This window comes from Haemorhous mexicanus, chromosome W (assembly GCF_027477595.1).
Source record: "Haemorhous mexicanus isolate bHaeMex1 chromosome W, bHaeMex1.pri, whole genome shotgun sequence".
In the NCBI taxonomy this organism is placed as follows: Eukaryota; Metazoa; Chordata; class Aves; order Passeriformes; family Fringillidae; genus Haemorhous; species Haemorhous mexicanus.
In genome coordinates, this window is record NC_082380.1 from 721,394 (window position 1) to 747,643 (window position 26,250).

The 26,250-nt window shown below is 43.1% G+C and overlaps 1 long non-coding RNA gene across 3 annotated transcripts in view; it reads right to left on the reverse strand.

Moving 5' to 3' along the window:
• The window catches only part of LOC132341489 (uncharacterized), a 48,256-nt gene that overhangs the window by 9,533 nt on the left and 12,473 nt on the right, over positions 1-26,250 (reverse strand). The window contains exon 7 of one of the 3 annotated variants that reach the window (XR_009490239.1): positions 13,789-15,189. The exons of the other annotated variants lie outside the window; for them this stretch is intronic. This is a non-coding gene — a long non-coding RNA (uncharacterized LOC132341489). Of the gene's footprint in view, positions 1-13,788; positions 15,190-26,250 lie in introns of those variants that run through there. 3 annotated transcript variants of the gene reach the window in all.

Genomic DNA, 26,250 nt, shown 5'->3' on the forward strand with positions numbered 1-26,250 from the left:
TCATAAGTATAAAGACTTTGATGGTGCTTGTTAATATCCCATAAGTATAAAAACTTTGATATGTATGTTGGTTAGGGGAAGGAATTAAGGTCAGTACACCAATGCAGTCCAGAATTAGTGGAGCCTACACAAAAGATACTTGTACCATGCTTGTACTATTCCTTCTGCAAGGGCCCTGTAGAAGGATGGTAGACACGGCATTTATTTAAAAGAAAAGAAAGGAGGAACTGTAGGCACACAGTTTGTGGAAATTGGGAGTGGGGCTGTGGCCAAGCCTCAACTCTAATGGGTTACAACTGTGTAGGACAGGTGACCAGTTTTGAAGGTAATGAGACATGGAGTGCCCAGGTGTACTGACCAATCACAAAAGGGTACAGAGGGCACACAGGTGTAATGCATGTAAGATGAAGGGTATAAAAGGTTGTACTGAAGAACAATAAAGTCCTGATGGTTAGAAGTGTCTTCGGAGTCAATTGTACCTCCACCATCAGTCATTAACAAGTACTATCTGACATGGCAAGTAGTTTTTTCTTTTGAGCTTTGCTACTAGAGAATAGCACTTACTGCAAGAGTGATAACTAACATTTTCATTAGAGACAACTACAAGTATGCTTGAAGATGCCTGTCAGGCTTGAAATACTTGAGTTTACTATTCTAAGCCGTGAACTTCAATGAATTTTTAAAAAAGGCAAATTGTTTTTCTTCCCACTTTCCCCATGATATCAAAAGGGTTAATTCAATTTTTACTGTTTCTGTGAAACTTTAAGCAGAGAAACAAGGCATGCAAAAGCTGCTTTCAGCAAGAACCGTTGGAAGATAAGAAGAGGACATCTGGCTCAAGAATGCCATGACAGACAAAACAAAGGACTGAATCTCTGGGAACTTGGGATGGGATTTATGGTAATGGGTAAATTGTAATATGTATGTAGCGATTGTATATAAGCAACACACTTGTAGAATCATGTGTCCACATGGAGTTAGAATGTCCTTCGTGAACCTCAGGCCTGAAAAAATTATGCTCTCTTTTGATGACAAACTGATTTTTGCCTTTTTGCTTTGATACATTCTTGTCCTAGGGTGACGTTATGATGCTTGTATCCCCATTTGTGTGTGCTGTTTATGCTGGATTTTATGTTCTGTGCCTTCAAGACTGGCTCTGAAGAGCGAATGTTTTGTTTTGGTTTTGCTATCAACCACTCCCCCACAGCTGGTGGGACACAGAGACAGGACAATACATAGTGCAGGTTTTGCTTTTTGCTTGGCTTTTCGCTTTGCTCTTGCTTCTGCTTTGCTTCTGTTTTGCTCTTGCTTTTTGCTTCTGCTCATTAGTTAGTAGCAAAGCCGTCCAAATTTTTCCCTGGACTGTTTCTCCTTTCCCTTTTTTTGGACCTACTTGAACCTGCTCCGGACTGGGACCTGGGAAACACCGAGAATTTGCACCCTGTGGGCTGCAGCAGCTACCCCAGCACCGGAGGGACTGATAACAGAGCGACCACCCCCAAGAGAGACTTTCTGAATTTGTCATCTTTTTCAGAGCAGTGAAAGAGTGGTGTCATCTGGTATTGTTCATTTTGTGTGCTGGGAGGTGCTGTGCCTGTTAAATAAACAGGTTCTTTCCACTTCTCTCCGAGGAATCCTTCCCAAACCGGTGAGGGGGGAGGGACCGTGTGGGTTTGCTTTCTGGAAGGGCCCCCTTTTGAAGGTTTTCTCCCAGATTTGCCCGAAACCAGGACAAAATTTGGCACCCAATGCACGGGGCTCGAGAGAGAGTGGAAAAAACCCTGTTTTGAGTGCATTTTGGTTGCCATCACTCTGTGTTAGTATAAAGCAGTTAATAGCCATGCTTTTTGAATTCATAATGTCTCTTGGGGTGAAGGCTTGCATGCATATCTGGTCCCTAGGTTTTTTATAGATCTTAATACCTCTATGGTCCCTAGGTTTATTTTCTTATCCAGAAATAGCTCTAGTATTGTCCCTAATACAATTCCTAATATATTCTTCATATATATTTGTAGCTCTGTAGCCAATTATTGTATAACTACATAGATTGATACCTAGCATTTCACCAACTCTGTTAGACAGAAAGACAAAACACGTTCCTAAAGGCCCCAATCTAATCTTGCTTCCTCTGAGAACCAAGGTTAAACCAGCTTCTTGAGACACTTTCCCATAAACAAAGTTTTGTTAGTATCTGAAGGGGATGTACAGAAGAGGGCTGAACCAAGGGAGAAATTACCTCATCACCTGTGTCTCTAATTGGGGATTCTTGCCAGTTATGCTAATTTGGTAAACTCAGAAAATTGTGCCCACTTCATATCATGAGGCGTACCTTCGGTGCATTTTCAGTGTGTATCTCAGCATGTTGTGCACCAGAAAGGATTCTTTAGAAAGGAAACCACATTTTATCACCTAACTGTATCTGACTCGTGAATTTAGGACCAGAAAAAGGCATCACTAACACAACTTCAGTGTTGGAGACTTTTATTCCGATATTTCAAACAATTGGCAGTGGGAGAAGCTATCACCCCATGCATCCAGCAGAATAAAGAATGCCTGCTTCTTAATCCTACATTGGTGTTAAGGAGTTTTTTATTTTATAGAATTTTTGGTAACAGTTTTGGCCACCCAGGTGAAACACTCCTGAATTTCAAGGGATCTGAGCCATCACCAAGGGATTCTTGGGGAGAACCTTTGATTCCCCAGTAAGAAGGAAATCGGAGCAAGACCCCTGGTAAGATAAAGGCATTCTTTATTTTAAAGGTGTTAACTGTTAACCTGCCTGTAAGGTGCTGCTAAAGCTATGCAGGGTTCTATTTAAAGGTACCTAAGGTGGGAACAGGGAAGGGTTAGAGTCCCTTCTAGGAGTTCCTAAATGGTAATTGGTTATATTGTGAAACAAAACCTCAAAAGAGGCATCACAGGTGTCACCACGGGAATGTATCTTGAAACATCAGAAACAAATTGAGGGTGATCCCCTTACACGAGAAAAACTAAAAAATATTGTACTCAGTGGTGACCACTTTATATATTGGAAAATCAAGAGAAGTGGCATAAGGATGGAACATTACAGTATACCATATTGCAATTGATGTTGTTTTGTAGAAGGGAGAATAAGTGGGATGAAGTTCCCTATGTTGACTAGTTTTTCACCCTAACAAATCATCCAGAGTGGCTGTCCTGGGGTGACTTTATGATGCTTGTATCCCCATTCATCTGTTTAGTCCAGAAATAAGTTTTGCACCTTTAAGACTAGTTCTGAGAGTGAAGGGGGGGGGAGAGAAAAAGTGCTCTGTTTTCAGAAACTGCACTCACTCCTACACATTCCTTCTCCTAGACTGCATTGTCTGTGGATGGACAAACAGCAGGACAGAGCTGTCCTTTGCTTTTTAGTTAGTTTTTAGCCAGCTGAGGCAGAAAAGTTCCCTAGATTGTGGTTTTTCTTTTTCTTGAAACTGTTCAAACCTGCTCTGGACTAAAGACCCAGAAAAACACTGAGAGCTCACACCTGTGGCCCACTGGGCCTGGCTTAGGCCACAGCATTTACAGCACCAGAGGGACTGATAACCGACTGAGTTAGCCAAGCTACAACCCACCAAGTGGACTTTCTGACTTTATCATCTCTTCAGAGCGGCAAGAAGTTTTATTGTTAAATATTGTCCATTTTTTTTTTTTTTTTGTGAAGGTGAATGCTTTGCCTGTTAAATAAACAGTTTTTTCCACTTTTCTCCAAGGAAATATGTTCCCAAACCAGTTGGTGGAGGGGAAGTTTGAATCTGCCTTCTAGAGGGACCCCTTTAGAGGTTTTCTCCCAAATTTGCCCTAAACCAAGACAAATATGTTTTTTGGCACCCAATGTAGGGCTTAAGAAAGTGGAAAAAACATGTACTGATTGCATTTTAGTTGTACTTACTCTTTATTGGGATAAAGCAGTCAGTAGTCATGTTGCTTGAATTCATAATGTCTCTCAGGGTAGAGACCTTCATGTGTTTCTGGTCCCTAGGCTTTTCTGAGGTTTTAATACCTTTCTGGTCCCTAGGATTATTTTCTTATCCAGAAATAGCTCCATTACTGTCCCAAACATGTAGTTTTTACAGTAGAGGGGCACAGATTAGAATAGCTATTGTGCTGGGCTCGGTGATAATGATTTATAGGGAGTTTACAAAGGTACTGGAGTCTGTTCAATATATGTATGGTTTATAGTTTCTTCGTCCTTCCCTACATCCCAGTTCCAATAGCATGTTTTAGAAGTTTATTAGTAATTGCACCCAGTTTGTTAGAGGAAGAGCAGGGGATGAGGCTTTTCAGCCTTTCCTTTCCTTCTTCTCCTTTGAATCTGTTACATCAGTTTTTGAGAATATTCAATTTCCCCTAAATGCCAAAGATACCACCTTCCTGGTATTTCATCTAGTAAGCTTCATCTATACAGTCTGCAGCTTCTCTAGAATGAGGGCTGAGATTTCTAGATGAGCTGATGAGACCCCTGACCCAGAAGTAGACCCAGGCGTGGAAAATCCTGAGTGGTGTAGAGAATGAGAGAGAATGGGTCAAACCCTGAAACAATTTTCTCATCCTCAGCCTGGGAATTTTCACATAAACAAATTCAGAACCAAGATGAGCTGGGGAAATATCTGGAAGAGAACTGCCATAATGACTTTAAAGAGAAAAAAATCATTGCAATAAGCTGAGCCCTGGCATATGCTTAGCACACGCTGCTAAATACTGCAGGCCAACAGATAGAGGAAGGGGGGCAGGGGGATAAATCAGCAGCTACCCCAGTCCCTCAGGCTACAGCCAACACCCCAGCTACTCAGGCTGTAGCTAAACCAGACAGTGAGCCTCAAACAATGGTTGTTGCTCCTACCACGAGAGGTGGAAAACATACAACCAAAACCTATCAGCCAGTAGATGATGATGTATCAGAGGAAGGACCCTCAAAACCTATTACTGACACAAAATCACAAGTCACTATTGAGTCCTTTTCCCTGAAGGACCTTCATGGCCTAAGAAAAGATTGCACTTGATGACCTGATGAATCTATAATTAGTTAGTTAGTCTGTGTTTAAGATGCTGCAAGCGAGGCTACAATTCTGGACGGCACTGAAGCGAGGCATTTGGGATCCCTGTCACATGACCCAATTATTGACCAAAGAATGATGAGGGGGGCTAACCCTCACAGTTGCTAGGCATGGGTCCTGGGAAGTGTGGCACAAAGATATCTATGTCCAGATGCTCTCTATATGCAGCAAACCCAGTAAAAAACCATAGAACAAAGGATTCAGTGCTTGAAAGAAATGACAGTGGCAGAGATTGTCTTCTCAGATTACGAAAACACTGTAAATCCAGACTTAGTACCATTTACATCCGTGATGTAGTGAAAACTTGTACAACTTGGGCCACAAGAATACTCTTCTGCTTTAGCAATAATGAAGTGGGATGACAGGGAAGAGACCGTGCTTGATATGACAAAGAAGCTCTGAGCATATGCAGATGCTGTGCATGGCCCAACACATGCCAGAATCGCAGCAGTGGAAACACATCTGCAGAAATTAGAAGATAAGATAGAAGAGAATCACAGGAAACTCAGAGAAGAGATTAGAAAAGAGATGAAAGAGGGCTTTCTCCAAATCTTAGCAGTACAAATCAGAAGTTCTAGTACCAAACACAAACATCCCCCAGATAGGGAGAGAAGGTACACCCCATGAGCTGAGCTGTGGTTCTTCCTGCATGGTTGTGGAGAAAACAGGAGGAGGCGGGATGGAAAATCTACTGCTGCTCTGGCACAACAGGTGCTTGAATTGAAGGACAGCAAGACTCAGAGAGGAAGTTCCACCAAAAGGAAAGCAGCTCCAGTAGCCTGTAGATGAACTGCCAGGTATGATGATGATGACATGTCCAATCCTCTTGAAGGAACCTCGAAGACGTACACCCAGGGAAAGAAGGATAACCAGGCTTAGAGAGACCCTGCCTCTAGCCAGGTAGAGGCTAGGGAAAATCATGTTTTCTGGTCTGTGTGAATTTGTTGGCCTGGCACATCAGAACCACAAAAATATGAGGCCTTGGTCAACACTGGTGCACAGTGCACATTAATTCCATCGAGACATGTGGGGGCAGAATCTGTTTCTATTGCTGGTGTGACAAGAAGGTCACAAGATTTCACTTTGGTGGAAGCTGATGTGAGCCTAACTAGAAATGAGTGGAAGAAACACCCTATTGTAACTGGCCCAGAGGCTCCATGCATTTTAGCCATAGACTTCCTCCGAAGCAGATATTTCATAGACCCAAAAGGACTTAAGTGGGTGTTTGGGATAGTGGCTGTAGTGACAGAGGGTACCCAGCAACTGAACACCTCGCCTGGACTATCATAGAACCCATCTACAGTAAGACTCCTAAAAGTAAAAAAGCAACAAGTACCAATTGCCACCTCAGCAGTGCATTGCTGACAGGTCAGAACAATTCAAGATGCTGTGATCCCCATCCACAAAATTATCCGCGAACTAGAAAGCCAAAAAGTAGTCAGCAAAACCCACTCACCCTTCAACAGCCCCATTTGGCCTGTGCATAATTCTGAAAGAGAATAGAGATTGACTGTAGACTACTGTGCCTTGAATGAAGTGACTCCACCGCTGAGTGCTGCTGTGCCAAACATGTTAGAGCTCCAACACAAGCTAGAGTCTAATGCAGCAAAGTAGTATGCCACTATTAACATTGCCAATGCATTTTTCTCCATTACTTTAGCAACAAAATACAAGCCTCAGTTTGCCTTCACATAGAGGGTTGTGCAGTACATCTAGAACCAATTACCCCAGCAGTGGAAGCACAATCCTACTGTCTGCTATAGACTGATCCAAACTGCACTAGAAAAAGGTGAAGCTCCAAAACATCTGCAGTACATTGATGACATCATTGTGTGTGGGAGCACAACAACAGAGGTGTTTGAGAAAGGAAAGAAAATTATCCAGGTTCTCCTGAAAGCCAGTTTTGCCATCAAAAAGAGAAAAGTTTAGGGACATACTCAAGAGATCCAGTGGCTGAAAATAAAGTGGCAAGACAGTGTCAGATTCCCACCGATGTCATCAACAAGATCACAGCAATGTCTCCACCAACCAACAAGAAAAGAAACACAAGCTTTCCTAGGCACCGTAGGCTTTTAAAAAAATGCATATTCCTGAGTACAGCCAGATTGTGAGCCCTCTCTACCCAATCACCCACAGGAAAAACAGTTTCCAGTGGGGCCCTAAACAGCAACAAACCTGTGCCCAGATTAAGCAAGAGATCACTCATGGAGTAGCCCTTAACCCCGTCAGAACAGGACCAGATGTAAAGAATGTGCTCTACTCTATGGCCAAAACCCATAGTCTGTCCTAAAGCCTTTAGCAGAAGGTACCTAGTGAGACTCAAGGTCGACCACTATGATTTTAGAGTCAAAGCTACAGAGGGTCTGAAGCCAACTACGCTCCAACAGAGAAGGAAATTTTAGCAGCCTATGAAGGAGTCCAGGCCACCTCAGAAGTAATAAGCACTAAAGCACAACTCCTCCTGGCACCCCGACTACCAGTGCTAGAGTACATGTTCAAAGCAAAGGTTCCCTCTACGTACCATACCACCAATACCACATAAAGCAAGTAGATTGCCCTCATCACACAGCATGCCTGTATTAGAAAACTGAATCTCCCTGGGATTTTAGAGATAATTACAAAATAGCCTGAAAGTGAAAACTTTAGTCTCACCGATGAAGAGAAACAAGAAGTGACACAGGCTGAAGAAACTCCACCATACAACCAACTGCCAACAGAAGAAACACATTATAGTCGTTTTACTAATAGTTCTTATCGCATTGTAAGAATAAAACGAAAGTAGAAAGCAACCATATAGAGCCCCACACAACAAGTTGCAGAAGATACTAAAAAAGAAAGTAGATCGAGTCAACTTCCTGAACTCAAAGCTTTTCAACTAGCCCTAGACATTGCTAAAAGAGAGAAGTAGCCAAAGCCCTATCTCTACACTGGTTCATAAATAGTAGCCAATACTCTGTGGGGATGGCTGGAGAAGTCTAAAAAGTCTAATTAGCAGCGTAAGAGAAAACCAATTAAGACTGCTGAAGAGTAAAAGACATCGCTACCAGGATAAAGAAACTACCTGTGAAAGTCTGCCATGTTGATGCCCGTGTCCCCAAGAGTAGAGCTAATGAAGAGCACCAAAACAATCAGCCGGTAGATCAAGCTGCAAAGATAGAGGTGTCAGAGATAGATTAGCAACACAAGAGAGAGTTGTTCCTAGCTAGATAGGCTCATGATGCCTCAAGTCATCAAAGTAAAGATGCCACCTATAAGTAGGCACGAGACTGAGGAGTAGATCTAACCAGGAACAATATTTGTCAAGTTATCCATGACTGTGAAAGGCGTGCTGCCGTCAAGCAGTTAAAACCCCTCTAGTATAGTGGGCAGTGGTCCAAATATAAGTATGGGGAGGCCTAGCAGATTGATTATATCACACTGCCTCAAACCCACCAAGGCAAGCACTGTGTGCTCACAATAGTAGAAGCCACCACTGGATGGCTAGAGACCTACCCTATGCCTCACGCTACAGCCCGTAACACCATCCTAAGCCTTGAAAAGCAAGTCCTTTGGAGGCATGGTACCCCTGAGAGGATTGAATCAAACAATGAGACTCATTTCAGAAACAGCCTTAAAAACACCTGAGCTAAAGAACATGGCATTAAGTGGATGTGCCATATCCCCTACTGTCAGAATTCAGGACATCCCTCTGGCTGTCCTGGATGGCCAAGACCCCTGCCAGGGGGCTCAGAGACCCTGGCACAGAGCCCAAGATGCTTATGGTTTTGATTATGACCCATGGAGCAAGTTACCAACCTTAGCTGAAGATCTGCAAGCCACGATTGTTGTGTTGTGTTAAGTTGTTCCCCCTCAGTTATGAGTTGGACTGTTCTGTTTTCCCCTGTATCTGGTATGGTTCAGCCTTGGCTCACTCCACCCTCCTCCTCACTGCCCATCAACACCGCTCCTCCCATCCCTCAATGTATCCTTCCCAGACTCCTCCCTGGTGCCCTGCCTGTCACTCGGCACCCCCTCCCTTCCCTCTAGAAAGTTCCAGCTGGGGCGTCGGGTGATTGGCTCAGAGGCCAGGTTTCCGCCCCTCATGTTCCCTTATTGGATGTTCCTCATTGTCACTCCCTCAGAGGCCAAACCCCTCTCCGCTTCCCATTAGCCCAAGGACTGTCTCCACCCTCATTTCTGGTGCCCCTCAAAAGCTGGTGTAAGCCGGGTTTGTGCTTTGTCTCCAGCTCTGGGTTCATCTTCTGCATTGGGACTTCCCAGTTAATAAAGGCTGCTTCAATCCTCAGCTGGAGTCCCTCTCTTTCCTGGCTGGATTGCTGCTGCGAGTCTCCCGTCCTACGTAGGGAGCTGTCTCCACCACAGAGTGGGGCAGTCGTCCCTAGGCTCTCTCTGGGTAACCCAAGCCTAAGGGAGTGCCCCCTACTGCAAGCAGCGTGCTGGGTGCTTGCCGGGCGGCTGTGAGGGTCGAGCCCTCTTCTGAGATCACTCGCTGCTTCACACGATAGTTTAAATAGAATGATAGTGAATTTATCACGGGGTGAAAAAATAGATTTTTGGGGTTTTTAGAATGGGGGTTCAGGGGGCAAGATGGAGGGATCTGGGCGTGTCCAGCCTTTCTCCTTCTTCTTCTTGGCCTCCATCTTCTGCTGTGCTGTTGGCACTTTTAGATTGGTTTAGAGTAGAAGCTCACTGTCCAACATAGGTGATAGGTATTGGAAATAATTGTAAACATTGTATACGTAGTTTTTAATATAAAAAGATAACACCGCCCTGGGGGCAGGGAGAATGCCTCTGACTGTCTTGCTGAGCAGACCTCGGCTGGACAGGAGAAAGAATTTTATAGATAAGATACAATAAACAACCTTGAGACCGAGAACCGAAGAGCTCTGACTCCTTCTTCGAGCACCGGGCTGGGAAAAGAGATTTTCTAACTTAACTCGGGGTCACTCTGACCAGCTAGAGACCCCAAGACCCTACCACGCACCAGCTGCAAGGAAAGTTGAGAGGTACAATGGACTGTTAAAAACCACCTTAAAAGCAGTAAGTGAGAGATCTTTTCAGAAACTGCACTCACTCCTACACATTCCTTCTCCTAGACTGTGTTGTCTGTGGATGGACAAACAGCAGGACAGAGCTCTCCTTTGCTTTTTAGTTAGTTTTTAGCTAGCTGAGGCAGAAAAGTTCGCTAGACTGTGGCTTTTCTTTTTCTTGGAACTGTTTAAACCTGATGTGAAAAACGCCAATCACTTGTTTTAAAAATTTAAAAGTTTGTTAGCAATAAAATGGTTATAAAAATACTAATACAAATTAGTGCAATAAGAATTTGGACAATCAGAGTTAGGACAATAAAGGCCAATAAAAGCAAATAATACGAATGCTTGGATGCTTTGCTAAAAAAAAAGCATGGCTCACTAACAAAGGATTAACCCTTAAAAGCAATAGCCTGCTGAATATTCATTTATCTCATACATGATTCAAAAACTCTTTTCAAACAAAGGGTGTTTTCCGGTTATGGTCAACTTCCCCCCTTCATCTTGTAAATCATGGTCAGACTTCATGGAGTCTGCAAGGAGACTAGTTCTTCACGATAAGGAGGCAATAATTCTTTCTCTTTGGGATTTTAGGGTCTTGTTGCTGTTATGTCTGTGCGAAGAATTTCTTGATTATCTCATCTCTTTCTTGAGCTAATTAAAAAGTATCTTACTTAGCATCGTTTCTATTTTAACATTATGTTATAACCTAAAACTGTATTTAACATGCTACTTAAGAAAATTAATACAGCATAACTTTCTAACATAACACATTTAATATCAATTTTAATATTTGCGAAAAGCCAATCATAAAATAAATATTTTTCACACCTGCTCTTAAGACCCAGAAGAGCACAGAGAGCTCACACCTGTGGCCCACCAGGCCTGGCCTGGGCCACAGCATTTCCAGCACCAGAGGGACTAATAGCTGACTAAGTTAGCTGAACTACAACCCACAAAGAGGACTTTCTGAGTTTATCATCTCTTCAGAGCGGCAAGAAGTTTTATTATTTAATATTGGGGGGGGGGGGTTTGTGCTAGTGAATGCTTTGCCTATTAAATAAACAATTTTTTTCCACTTTTCTCCAAAGAAATATTTTCCCGAACCAGTTGGTGGAGGGGCCGCTTGAATCTGCTTTCTAGAGGGACCCCTTTAGAGGTTTTCTCCCAAAATTACCCTAAACCACTACAGGCAAAAAGAATGTGGGAGGACCCCACAAGATCGAATAATTTTAACATTTGAAAAGAAAGGGAAAAAGGGTTGAAGCAATGTTGTTCTGCATGCAGCATGTGACAGAAGTTTTTAAAGTGTGGGCGAGAGGAGGAGGAGGATTTAGAGCTGATGGTTGCTCTGTGGCAAAGAATGGGAGAGGGGAATGATGCATCACTGGGAAATATGTTTAGACCTATGAGTACATTGTGGAAAAATGGACTGGAATGGAGAGAATGTTTTAGCGGATGAGAGGATTTTAGTCCAATTGTGAGATGCACTAGAAGGCAGAAAGGAAATGTTGGAGGAGATGCCAGGGAAGTTCTTATGGCTCCCCCACAGCAGGCAGCCAGGAATCATGGTCCAGTAACCCCATTTTTAATAGTGGATTTAATGCTTGAAGAAAGATGGCAGGAGTTTATAAGGAAGATCCAAATAGAGTTGCTAAAGGATTTGAAATCATAATTACGACTCAGGACCCCTTCACTTGGAAACAATTGGTTGAATATTGTAATATTTGGTGGCTGAAGTATATTTGGCAATTTGTAAAGAAAGGGGACATTGGAAAATGGAGTGCCCCAAAGCTGGGGAAATCAGACAGGAAACCAAAACCTGGCTCTTCAAACCATTAAGCTCAAGACCTTAAGTGAAAATTAAGGATTTCCCTGAAGGGGACCAGGGGGAATCATCCTCAGATGAACTCCTGGTTACATTATAGCTGGGGAATGAAAACGTAAATTTTTTTAATTGATACAGGAGCAACTTATTCAGCACTGAATATGTACAGAGGAAAACTTAGCTTGGAACTTGTAAGCATTATGGGTTTGACAAGGAGGAAAGAGAACAGGCCTTTTTTACAACCATTACTATTTAAATTAAGAAAAAAGTGGAGGACACACCAAATTGTATATGCCTGAATGCCCAATCCCCTTGTTGGGGAGAGATTTATTGGGAAAATTGGATACCCAAATAACTTTCCGGGATGGGGAAATCCAAATTCAAATACCAGAATCAAAAACTGTCAAGGCAAAGATACTTATGTTACAGGAATCAAGTGAGTGGGAAGAAATCCCAAAGGCGGTAGAGAATGCTGTAACCTCACTGGTGTGGGCAACTGAGATGCCTGGATGATCAAAGATGGCCATGTTTTGCGGAGAAGATCAAAAACTCCCCAACTTTGTAAAAGTTGTAAAGTCAGTATGTTTATTGCAGCGCTGGACGTATGCGGGGATTACTCCCCTTAAAAGGCATGTGTACCTCTGGGAACTTCAGGTCACTTTTTATCCCCCTCTCAAATACATATGCATACAATTTCACAATAGGTTCATACATATTCATTTTACAAACTTGTGTGACATTTAGCGCTAGTTCTTTTGTTATCAGAAAGAATTCCTAGGTCAGGTTGACCTGCCCCCCCCAGCAGTCTCTGTCTCTCTCTGTCTCCCTCTGTCTCCCCTCCCTTATCTCTGTCCTTTGCTGAAGCAGTTTCTCTGAGCCTAGGCTCTTTGTGAGAACAGGCAGTCAGACTAAATAGCTATGGTTTCGAACTCTAAACTTAACTTAAATATGTACATTTCACCTAAATCAAAATGGATTTCTACCCTGGAAAATTTCTACTCTGTCTCAGCCAAATCAGTGAGGATTACTCTCAAACCTGAAACCAGACCAGTAACTCAAAAGCAATATCCTGTAAAGGGGAAGGCAAGGAAAATTTGGAGAAGCTTATAGAAGAATTTTCAGAACTAGGTTATTGAAAGAGTGTGAATCAGAATATAGCACACCAATATTACCACTAAAAAATCAAAATGGGGAATATACATTAGTACAAGATTTAAGGGCCATTAATAAAAGGTCCCTGATATTCATCTAATAGTAGCTAATCCATACACACTCTTGACAGCACTGAAAGGGGAATACAAAAGGTTCATGGTGCTCAATCTTAAGGATGTCTTTTTCTGTAATACCTCTTAACTCAGATGTTAATGATTTTGGGGAATAATTATCATATGTATGTTTATTCTGGGAAAATCAATGAATATGTATGTAAAATACAGTATATAAACAGAAACTTTCCTGTACTCAGCATGCGTGACTTTAGGAGGAGCTACCCCTTCATGCATCCAGCCGAATAAAGAATGCCTGCTTCTTAATGCTACATTGGTGTTAAGGAGTTATTTTATTTTACTGAATTGTTGGTAACACTCTCACAACTGCTATCCTGAACATTGCTACATTAACTGCCACCCTTCAGGCAGCTGCTCACCCCTCGATGGCAGTACTAGATATAAAAAATATGTTCTTTAAGGTGCTGCTAGAGGAGGAAGATAAGGAAAGATTTGCTTTTATCTATGCTTTTGTTTGAAAGACAGGTGTCTGCCAAGGAAGGCAGGCACGTCCCTTGGAATGGAAAATATTACCGCCTTCCCTCTGAATTATTATAACTTTGAAATTAAGGGGCTTTCAGGCAAAGATATGGGAAAAGGTATAACAGTTCTTTACTAGTATGTATATGCATAACAAGGTGTCCTGGTTTATGGCAAATTTTGGGAGGAAACTCCTGAAGTGATCTCCTCTAAAAAAAGCAGATTTCAGCAGCCCCTTCCCCAACCAGTTCGGGAGAATAATCTCCTTGGAGAAAAGTGGAAAAAACTGTTTATTTAGCAAGCAAAGTACTCACAAACATGAAAAAATGAATAATATTTAACAATAAAATCTCTCATTGTTCTGAAGAGATGTCAAATTAAAAGAGAGTCCTTTTCCTGCGCTGGAAAATGCTGCGTCCCGAGCCCTGGTGGGCCACAGGCGTGAGTTCCTGGTGTTTTTCTTGGTTTTTGGTCCAGATCAGGGCTGACCAGTTCCAAGAAAAAGAAAAGCCACAGTCTGGGGAACTTCTCTTCCTCAGCTAGCTAAAAAAACCCCCTAACTAAAAGCAAAGGAGAGCTCTCTCCCGCTGTCCGTGCTGGAGACAACACAGTCGGTGAGAGTGAGGAATGCGGGGGAGTAGAGTGAAGCTTCTGCAAACTGCACACCACCGCTTCCACCTCCCTTTGCTCTCAGGTCTAGTCTTAAAAGCACAGAACTCAGCATCCAGCATAAGCAGATCAAATGACTGGGGATATAAGCATCATAAAGTCACCTTAGGACACAAGGCAAACAAGCAACAACAATGGCAGCAACAACACACAAAAACAGAAATGCAGTAACAGCCTTCTCTCAGCTGTCAAGCACTTTCCCCTTTATTGTAGTTATGGTCACAGCTGGCAGGGCAGGTGTGATGATTCCCCCGTGGCTGCAGGGGGCGCTGTGGCACAAGCTCAGTTGCCTTCTCCACGAGGTTAATGGGGGGCGCGCCAGGGGAAGAGATAGAAAAGGGGCTTCCTTTACAACCTCACAGGAGCAGCCGGTCCCGATGTCCCTCCAGATAGCGAAATGGGCTGTAGCAGGATCCTTGGAGCAACGGCTGGAACAGCAGAGGCGGGCACACGTGGGGTAGTAAACGAAATGTAGTAGAAACTCCGCAGCTGTAGCAGGAGCTGAGAGGTGTCCTGGCAGGCATGGGGTGCTGGGTTACAGTGTAGCGAAAAACCCGGAGCAGTGGCAGAAAAACTAGCAGGGCTGGGCAGCAGCAGCCAGGGTCCCAAACACAGTTGAGAGAGGCTCCCTCAGAGAGGGCTTGGGGTCCTGGGTTTTCCCCTGAGGCACCTGAGTAGATGGTGAGGGTCCTTTCCAGTCAGGTAGGGTGTTAATAAGGTCCCAATACAACAGCCGCTCTTACGAGCAGAGCCTCACTCACAGTAGAAGACAGTAGGAGACGGGACTCCGCAGTGGTGGCGAATTCTTCCCATAGCAACCACTGCCTGTTTCTCCTTCTATCCTGAAAGCAAGAGAGAGAGAAGCCTAGCCCAGCCTCTCACCCCGCAGCCAAATTTCTCAAGGTATCTCTGCCCTTCCAAAAGAAAGTCCCTCTGCTAGGAGAGTGCAGCTGCCCCCTATCCCTCCACCTTAGCCACTACTTTTGTCTCTCTTAAGTACCAGTCGTTATTATCTCTTAGGCAACAGATGGGGGAAAATTCCCTGAGAGAAAAAGAAAACAACAAAGAACAATCCTAACCTCCAACAACCTACAATAGGTTACAATTTACTCTTAACAGACTTCCTCATGGCTATAAACATTCACCCACTATAGCTCATGCAGCTCTTGCTGAATTGTTGGACAAGCTGCTGCTGCCATTTGGCAAGCACTGTACAAAACAAAAGACAACAGTGGAGCTAAACATCATATTAGCTCAGGGTGGATATACCCTAGGCACTCACTAGAAAGGGTATTCAATCCAGTCTCCCTGATGAGGCTTGAGTTATTTTTATTTCCCTTTCCAGGAACAATACCGGTGACAATATCAAAACACCTTCCCTGGAGATGGTCAAACACTGGAAGAATACTTATCCTTGCCACAAGACTAATCATCTCCAGTATGAATCAGATCCAGTTTATACATTGACAAGTCCAACGCATGGGGTGGAAGCTCACAATTCTTTTATTTGTACTAATCAATATGGTAACTGCAGTACTGTGGAGATTCTCAGTTCAGTTGAAGAGAATTCTCCCAGGCTTCAGGCCTGGGAAACTTAGAGAGGAAGAATGAAAACAATTATTATCTCTCTTTCTGTTCATGTTGTTTATAGATACGTACCTTCAGAGTGTGTTATTCATAGTTTACCAATAGTGTGAAAGGTTTTTACTTTGAGACCAATCAGATTTCACCTTAGCGATCCTGGTTATAAAAGGACGCTACCTCTTAATAAAGTACCTCTCTTTTTCGCCTTCTGAACCATGGAGTCATTTCCTCCGTCCCTGACTCAACAGCATCACAGTACTTTCTAAATCATACGTTTAAGATTGTTGGAAATACAGGAATATTGGGGAATAAAACAAAAAAATAACAAAACCAGTCAGTCAACAATACAGTAAGTGGCTAAAATCTGAAAAGGTAGAAGGGAATTGTCACTTTTTTGTCCCACAAAGCAGAATCATCTTTATTAGACTACACAAACAGAAACACCCTTTTAACTATAAAAATGGTGAATCAGATAGAAAAAAAGAAGTCTGTCCACAATGCATCCTACTGTCTCTAAGACCTGTGATAAGACTGGTGACCTTATCCCCACAGGTTTTTGAAGATGGACCCTATGCTATTAAAAAGAGAATAGCAACAAGTGGTGTTTAATCCATCATGGTCCTCGAGTAATTTGAACTATCAATGCAAGTTAATATCTCTGCAATTAAACCCACCTGCTCACCATTCCTAAATGCATCCTGTGAAAAATGCATATTATTAAAAGGAATACTATATGTGTTATGTTGGAAAGTTATGTTGCATTAATTTTGTAGTACTGTATTGATCTTTTTAAGTAGTGTGTTAAATATAGTTTAGGCTATAACATAAAATAGAAACTATGCTATGTAAGATACTTTTTCTAACTAGCTCAAGAACTGGATAAGATAATCAAGAAATTCTTCGCTCAGAGATAACAGCAACAAGACACTAAAATTGCAAAGAGAAGAATTATTGCCTCCTTATCTGAAAGAATCAGGCTCCTTCTACCTCCTTCCAGACTTCACAGAGCCAAACCAAGATTTACAAGATGTAGGGGAGGAAGTTGACAATAAACAGAAAAATCCCTTGTTTGAAAGGAATGTTTGCATCATGTATGAGATATATGAATATGCAACAGGATATTGCTTTTAAGGGTAAATCCTTTGCTAGCAGACATGCTGTTTTTGAGGAAAGCATCCAGATCTCCATAATTCTTTGCCTTTTTTATTGTCCTTTATTGTCCTAACTCGGATTGTCCAAATTCTTATTGCTCTAATTTGTATTACTATTTTTATAACCATTTTATTACTATTAAACTTTTAAAATTTTAAAACAAGTGATTGGCTTTTTCAAAATCCTATACAGGGTGGTTAGCATGGTTGCATGGGCAAACCCTCACCTCTCCCAAACAAGCAAGGAGAGATGTGATTGGCATTCTGGGAACAGGATTAGGAGTATTTAACAGCATAGATACTGAAGTTTTAGCAAACAAATTAAACTTGGAAACAAGTGATTTTTATAAATTGGAACATCTGTTAAGATCTTCTTTGCTGGCACTAGGAACTAGTCAATGTCTCTTAGCTGTTTGTCCTAGGGTGACATTATGATGCTTGTATCCCCATTCGTGCATATTGTTTATGCTAGATATTATGTTCTGTGCCTTCAAGACTGGCTCTGAAGAGCGAATGTTTTGTTTTGGTTTTGTTATCAGCCTGCTCCCCCACAGCTGGCGGGACACAGGTGGGGCAGTATATAGTGCAGCTTTTGCTTTTTGCTTGGCTTTTTGCTTTGCTCTTGCTCTTGCTTCTTCTTTGCTCTTGCTTTTTGCTTCTGCTCATTAGTTAGTTTAGCTAAGCAGCTTGAATTTTCCCTCGACTGTTTTTCCTTTCCCTTTTTTGGAACTACTCGAACCTGCTCCGGACTGGGACCTGGGAAACACCAAGAGTTTGCACCCTGTGGGCTGCAGCAGCTATCCCCAGCACCGGAGGGACTGATAACAGGGCGACCACTCCCAAGAGAGACTCTGAATTTATCATTTTTTTCAGAGTGGTGAAAGAGTGTTGTCATCTGGTATTGTTCATTTTGTGTGCTGGGGGGTGCTTTGCCTGTTAAATAAACAGGTTCTTTACACTTGTCTCCAAGGAATCCTTCCCAAACCAGTTGGAGGGAGGGGCCGTGTGGGTTTGCTTTCTGGAGGGGCCCCATTTGGAGGTTTTTTCCCAAATTTTCCCTAAACCAGGACACTGTTATATTGCCTAAATGGGAAAGAATGAATGAGAAGGATCACCAGCTAGTTGTAGACACCATCACCCAGAAGAATGTTTCTCTAGCTCTTACCTGTATGCAAGTTCACTTATGGGTGTTCATTGGTTTTGTACGGCCTGGTTTTTGGTAGTAGGGGGGCCACAAAGATGGCTCCTGTGATAAACTCCTGGAAGCTTCTACCATGTCCATCAGAGCCAATGGCTGATGGCTTTGAAGATGGACATGCTGCTGGCTAAGCCTGGGCCAATGAGAGAGGTTGGTAATACCTCTGTGATGACATATTTAAGAAGAAAATCAAAACAAAGTCACAAATTTTTTCTCCTAATCAGAGAAGAGAAGGAGGTGAGAATATGAGGGAAACAACATGGCAACAAGGTCAGTGGAGAAGGAGGGGGAGGAGGTGCTCCAGGTGGCAGAGCTGAGATTCCTCTGCAGGCTGTGGTGAAGACCATGGTGAAGCAGGTTGTGCCCCTGCAGCCCATGGGTCCACTGGTGTCACTGACATGTTTTATGAAAAATCCTTTCCTTAGGATTTTTTCCTCCTGAGAAGCTGAGAAGCCTCAGGAACAAAATGTAAACAATGATTATCGGCTGCTGTGGAATGCAACAGGTGGATCTGTGATTGGTCTCGTGCGGTTGTTTCTAATTAATGGCCAATCATAGTCCAGCTGCCCAGACCATCTTGGTCAGAGACAAGCCTTTGTTATTCCTTCTTTTTCTATTCTTAGCTAGCCTTCTGATGAAATCCCTTCTTCTATTATTTTAGTATAGTTTTAATATAATATATATAATAAAATAATAAATCAAGCCTTCTGAAACATGGAGTCAACTTTCGCGTCTCTTCCCTCATCCTAAGACCCCTGCAAACATCGTCACACACTGGGGATGCAGAAATCTACCTGCAGCACATGGGGGAGGTGCCCATGCCGGAGCAGGTGGATGCCTGGAAGAGGCTGTGATCCAGTGGAAGACCTGTTGGAGAGAGAGGGCCCTTGCTTCCAGGCTGGAGAAGCCTGTCCTTGGAGGATGGCACCCTAGGGAAAGAGAGACCCATGTTGTAGCAGTTTTGGTAGGACTGTTTGCCCATGTGAGGGACTTACGTTGCAGCAGGTGTGGTATGGCTGCTGCTCATGAGAGTGGACCCACACTGGAGAAATTCACGGAAAACTGTCTCCTGTGGGAGGGATCCCATGGTCTCACAGGGGAAGGACTCCTCTCCCAGAGCAGTGGAAGAAAATCTCGGTGATGAACTGACCAAAACCCCTATGCCCTGTCTCCCTGTGCTGTTGGTGGGAAGGAAAGTGTGACTGGGGAGAAATGGTGTTTTAAGGGGTTATTTTGCTTCTCATTATCCTCCTCTGATTCTGTTAGTAATAAATTTCTCTGTGCAACCTTAAGTTGCACCACTTTGCCCTTGAAGTGTTTTCTCCTGGTCCTTATCTCACCTCATGAAGCATTTGTTAACTTTTTTACCCTCTCCTCTGCCCAGCTGTGGCTGGGGAGGGTAAACGAGAGACTCTAGTGGGTGCCTGGTGTTGGGCCAGTGTCAAACCACGACAGGGTGCAATCAACTATAGCAGCAATTATAAAGAAAGGTGATGAGGGCACATTACCCAGTGAGATTCAAAATTTACTTTGGGAAAATCCAATTCTATTTGAAAAGGATTTCCAGTCTTAGTGGTATCTAATCAACTTCGCTTATGACCCCACCAAAAGTACAGCCATAGCTTTTGTTTTTATAAATACACAATGCTTTGGTATATACTATGTACCTAATCTTTGCACTAAGATTAAATCACCATGGAACTATATCTTTTAGGACAGAGAGTATGGGACCAAAAAATGGGAACAAATGTCACACTGATGATGTTCATATGTGTTGTACAGTGTCTTAGGTTGGAAATGGGTGTGTGTATTCTATTTGCCATGTGTTAGAGGTGAGGCAGTTATCTTTTGCTAATTGGGCATTTCTCTTTATCTCTTCCACAAATAATCCTCCCTCTGGAGAGATATCTTCTGCTAATGGGCCATTGAATCTCACTGCATGACTGATAAAATTGCATCATTCCATTGTGAGAAGCTCTGCCCAGAGGAAGGAGACAAGCATTCCTACCTGGATATAATCTGAGATTTGGAACACCACAGGCAGCTTTCTCCACTGGATACCCAGAGGAAGACCAGGCCCATCTACACCACCACTGGACCTCCAGAGAAAAACTACACCCTTCCACAGGATCACTACTTCAACAGAACCATATCTGTCACTCCAGGAGGACTGCAGCCACCATCTAATAGGACCATGACAACAACCTTACCAACAGGGTGTCAGGTTGTATTCTGACTCTTTCAGTGGGTTGTTTTTTTTTTGTTTGTACTATTTGCATATTTGCATTTGGCAGAAGGTGCCTGGGGAGACTCGAGGCTGATCACTGGGATTCTGGAGCCGAAGTTACAGAGAGTCCGAAGCCAACTATGCTCTCACAGAGAAGGAAATCTTGGCTGCCTGTGAAGGAGTCCAAGCCTCCTCAGAGGTGATTGGCACTGAAGCACAACTCCTGGCACCCTGACTACTGGTGCTGGGGTGGATGTTTAAAGAAAAGGTTCCCACTACTCACCATGCCACCAACACTACATGGAGCAAATGGATTACCCTCATCACACAGCGTGCCCATATTGGAAACCCAAATTGCCCTGGGATTTTGGAGATAATTACAAACTGGCCGGAAGGTGAAAACTTTGGTCTTACTGATGAAGAGGAACAAGAGCAAGTGAAATGTTCTGAGGAAGCTCCGCCATACAACCAACTACCAGGAGAGGAAACATGCTACACTCTTTTCACTGACGGTTCCTGTCGCATTGTAGGGATGAACCAGAAGTGGAAAGCAGCCGTATGGAGCCCCACACAACAAGTTGTACAAGCTACCAAAGGAGAAGGTGGATCAAGTCAACTTGCTGAGCTCAAGGCCCTGGACATTGCTGAAAGAGAGAAGTCATCAAAGCTATACCTTTATACCGATTCTTGGATGGTAACCAATTCTCTGTGGGACTGGCTGGAAAGGTGGAAAAAGCCCAGCTGACAGTGCAGAGGAAAACCAGTCTGAGCTGCTAATGAGTGGGAATACATTGCCTCTCGGGTAGAGAAGTAACCTGTGAAAGTCCGTCACATAGATGTCCATGGCCCCAAGAGTCGAGCTAATGAGGAGCACCAAAACAATGAGCAGGTAGACCGCGCTGCAAAGATAGAGGTGTCAAAGATAGACTTAGATTAGCAACATAAAGGGGAGTTGTTCCTAGCTCAATGGGCTCATGATGCCTCAGGTCATCAAGGTAGAGATGCCACCTATAAGTGGGCATGAGACAGAGGGTTGGATTTAACCATGGACAGTATTTTGCAGGTTATCCATGACTGTGAGACGTGTGCTGCGAACAAGCAGGCCAAGGGAGTGAAGCCCCTATGGTGTGGTGGGTGGTGGTCCAAATATAAGCTTTGGGAGGCCTGGCAGATTGACTACATCACACTGCCCCAGACACACCAAGGCAAGTGCTATGTGCTGACCATGGTGGAAGCCACCACTGGATGGCTAGAGACCTACCCTGTGCCCCATGCTAATGCCCAGAACACCATCTTGGGCCTAGAAAAGCAAGTCCTGTGGAGACATGGCACCCCTGAGAGAATAGAGTCGGACAACAGGACCCATTTCAAGAATGGCCTTATCAACACCTGGGCCAGAGAACATGGTATTGAATGGATATATCATATTCCCTATCATGCACCAGCTGCTGGGAAAGTTGAATGGTGCAGTGGACTGAAGGCACTTGGCAGGGGAACCTTTAGAAATTGGGAAATTAACTTAACAAAAGCCACCTGGATGGTCAACATCTGAGGGTCCATCAATTGAGCTGGTCCTGCCCAGTCTGAACCCTTGCACACAGCGGATGGAGATAAAGTCCCTGTAGTACACATGAAAGGTATTTTAGGAAAGACTGTTTGGATTAGTCCTACCTCAGGCAAAGACAAACCCATCCGTGGGATTGTTTTTGTTTAAGGACCTGGTTACACTTGGTGGGTAACGCAGAAAGATGGAGAAGCCTGTTGTGTACCACAGGGAAACCTAGTCTTAAGTAAGAACTGTAAGATTTCATTGTGTAGAGTTTATTGATTTGGGTATGATGCGGATGGTAATAGAATAAGGGGTGGGAAATGTCCTAGGCTGTAAGATATGTGTGTATTCTATTTGCCATCAGTTAGAGGCGGGGCAGTTGTCTTTTGTTAATTGGGCAACATTCGTTATCTCTTCCGCAACCAATCCTCCCTCCGGAGAGATATCTTCTGCTAATGGGCCATTGAGTCTCACTGCATGACTGATAAAATTACATCATCTCCCATTGTGAGAAGCTCTGCCCAGAAGGAGGAGACAAGCATTCCTACCTGGATATAATCTGAGATTTGGAACACCACAGGCAGCATTCTCCACTGGATTCCCAGAGGAGCAGCTGTCTTCTTCACTGGATTCCCAGAGGAAGACCAGGCCCATCTACACCACCACTGGACCTCCAGAGGAAAACTACACCCTTCCACAGGATCACTGCTTCTACAGAACCACACTTGTCACTCCAGGAGGACTGCAGCCACCATCTCATAGGACTTCTACCAACCCTCTGACCAACAGGTTGTCAGGTCATATTCTGACTCTGTCAGTGGGGTTTTGTTTTTTTTTTGTTTGTACTATTGCATTTAGATTTTTAGTTTTCCTAGTAAAGAACTGTTATTCCTATTCCCATATCTTTGCCTGAGAGCCTTTTAATTTCAAAATTATAATAATTTGGAGGGATGGGGTTTACATTTTCCATTTCAGGGCAGCTCCTATCTTCCTTAAGCAGACACCTGTCTTTTCAAACCAAGACATACAGAAACAAGGATTTATTTGTTAAAGCGACACCATTAAGGCCCAAGATATTTGTCTTGACACTGAACGAAATGTTTGTTATTTTGAAATACATCCTGATGAAGCCTATAAACTGTACTGGTATATGTTGGAAATTGATGTGTTTTTATGAGAGAATGTGCTGGTTTTGACTGAGACAGAATTAATTTTCTTCACAGTATCTAGTATGGGGCTATATTTTGGATTTGTACTGGAAACAGTGTTGATAATAGATGTTTTCCTTATTGCTGATCAGGGCTTACACAGAGCCAAAGCCTTTTCTGCTTCTTACACCACCCTCACTGTTGCCAGAATGATTTTTGCTTTCATATTCTCTGTATTCTTCACACATATATTTGTAGCTCTGTAGCCTGTTATTGTATTTGTAACTGCCTGCTTGCCAACCCTGTGTGCAAGTACATTTCCCTGTATGTTTCCCTACCTTTTCGCTACCCTGATAGGCAGAAAGACAAAACACATTCTAGAGCTCCAAGCCTCGGGCGGGGTACAAAGCTCTTATCCTATCTTGGTTCTTCCTGGGAATCAAGGATGAAAACAGCTTTTTGAGACACATTTTTCTAAACAGCGTTTAGTCCCTATCTAAAGGGGGGATGGGATTCAGAGTGGGTTGAACCAGGGGGAATTACCTCATCACTTGTGCTCCTAGTTGGTGATTTTTGTAAATTATGCTAATTTGCTAAACTTATAAAACTGTATTCACCCCATATGGGGGTGGGCATTTTGGGTATTTTTCATATCTGCCCCTTGGAGGCCTCCGATAAAGACCAGCCTTTATATTACCTCCTATATTAATATTAACTCAAAACGTTGTTGTTTTATTTGTAGGTTCTTTAAAGCATCACTACCAGTAGAGTAGGCTGGGGATGCACAGGAGGTTGGGAGGGGACACAGCCATGACAGTTGATTCTGGTGGACCAAAGGAAAATTCCATATGGTATGATGGGTATGATGTCATGCTCATCATATAAAGCTGGGGGAAGAAGAAGGAAAGGGGCACATCTGAAGTTACAGTGTTTGACTTCCTAAGTCACCATTAGGCATGATGGAGTCCTGCTTTCTTGAAGTTGGCTGAACACCTGCCTGCCCATGGGAAGCAGTGAATGAATTCCTTGTTTTGCTTTGATGTGTGTGAGTCTTTTGCTTTGCCTGTTAAACCATCTCGACCCATGAGTTTTCTCCCTTTTATTTTTCTGATTCTCTCCTGTATCCCACCAGAGGAGAGTGAGTGAGTGAGTAGCTATGTGGTGCTTAGTTGCCAGCTGGGATTAAAGCAGGATAGAACCCTTTGTTATTTTCTATTTATAGACAACACCACTGTAGATATGCAAATATCTGTATTTTCAATTTTAGTGAAATTATGGGATGTCATTAGGCATTCAGCTCCTGTTACAACCTAACTATACATTGTATCAAGATTTATTACCTACCCCTATAGGAATCAATCTCACATTGGTAAGAAAACTGTGGCAGTAGGAAGACCTGTGTCAATTGCTAAAATGAGTTAAAGAAAAGAGGACAAAGTACCGTAATCATGGCACAGATGAGATACACCATGTCCTAGAAAGAGTGAAGATAGTGGAGGACATCACTGGTGGGAAACTCTACTTGGATGGTCACCAACAGCAACTGGAGATTTGAATTTGATGTTATACCCAATTGTAGCCTTGTTAATCTTTGTAGTTTTGTGTTTACTGTTAACCTTTTGTTTATATATCAAGTTACAGTGCTTATCTCAATGTATAATAGCTATGAGTACGCATGTTGATATTAAAGAATCAAAGAATCTAATATTCTAATGTATTTACCAGCCTATCAAAAAGGTGATGTCTTTGGCACCTTTTATTTATGGCACAAAGGCAAGAAACGACCATACCACCACTCTGGGAAGTAAAATGGATTGACTGTAGTCACAGGGTGGAGAATATGTTGGGCACACTCTTCCCATTGAAACTAACTGAACTTTGGTGTGGGCAGGTGCTTAACAAGTAGGCCTATTCAAAGTTAATCCTGTTGTGTGAGGCTAACAGTAAATACAGCACCAAAACCACAAAACTCATTTAGTTGGGAACAGGGCTCATAAGTGCCTGAAACTGCATGAACACAGCACAAAATCTGACTATGAGTCAGCCACTTGACGCTACCAATATGTGCAGCCATCCAGGTCTGTTGAGCTCTCTCTCCATAGCAGCTGGCTGCGTAAACGTGATCTCCCCTCAAGTGGAGACGCCTCTCAAGGTTACCCCTCAAAGCTGAGAGATCCCCTACCTGACACCAGGCATCGGTGGGTTGCAAAGTGACATTTTTTGCATGCATGTAACATTTAGATACATAGAGTAAGATTACACTCTGGTCTTTGTTTTCCATGCTAACTTTAAGTGTAGTAGATCATAGAGCATTGACTGCTAATCCATCTGTACTCATTAAATATCTTACATACCTACATTTACTGATTAGAACTCAACAAACTACTAGATCAGATTTGAGTGATGTAATCTAGTCTTATAACACCTTTCCACAGCAAAGGTATGTGAACAATGCAAGTTGTATGCCAGTGCTGGGTGTCAGAGATCTGCTATCTCATACCAAAACACAGCTAGTTATGCTAATGCACTATAATTCATCACAAGGCTGTTATACAGGAGAGCAGACTTTGGCCTCTTCAGGAATCTGCTTGGTAGAGTACCATGGGATAAAGACCTGGAAGGAAGAGAAGCCCATCAAAGCTGGTGTCCTGACCGTCTTTGTTGGGATGCATCACTCCTGAGCTTTGAGGAGGTGATCCTTGAATATTAACCAACTGTCCTAGGTTGACTATATGATACTTTTATCCCCAATCGTCTTGTTCTGTTTATGCTGAATAATAAGTTTTGCACCTTTAAGACTTGTTCCAGAGAGTGAAGGGGGGAGAGAAGAAGCGCACAATTTGTTTTCAGACACTGCACTCACTCTTCCACATTCCTGCTCCTGGACTGTGTTGTCTGCAGATGGACAGACAGAGGGACAGAGCTCTCCTTTACTTTTAGTTAGTTTAGCTAGCTGAGGCAAAGAAGTTCCCTGGACTGTGGGTTTTTTTCCCCTTTTTTCCCTTTTCTTTAGACCTGTTTAAACCTGCTCTAGACTGAACACCCA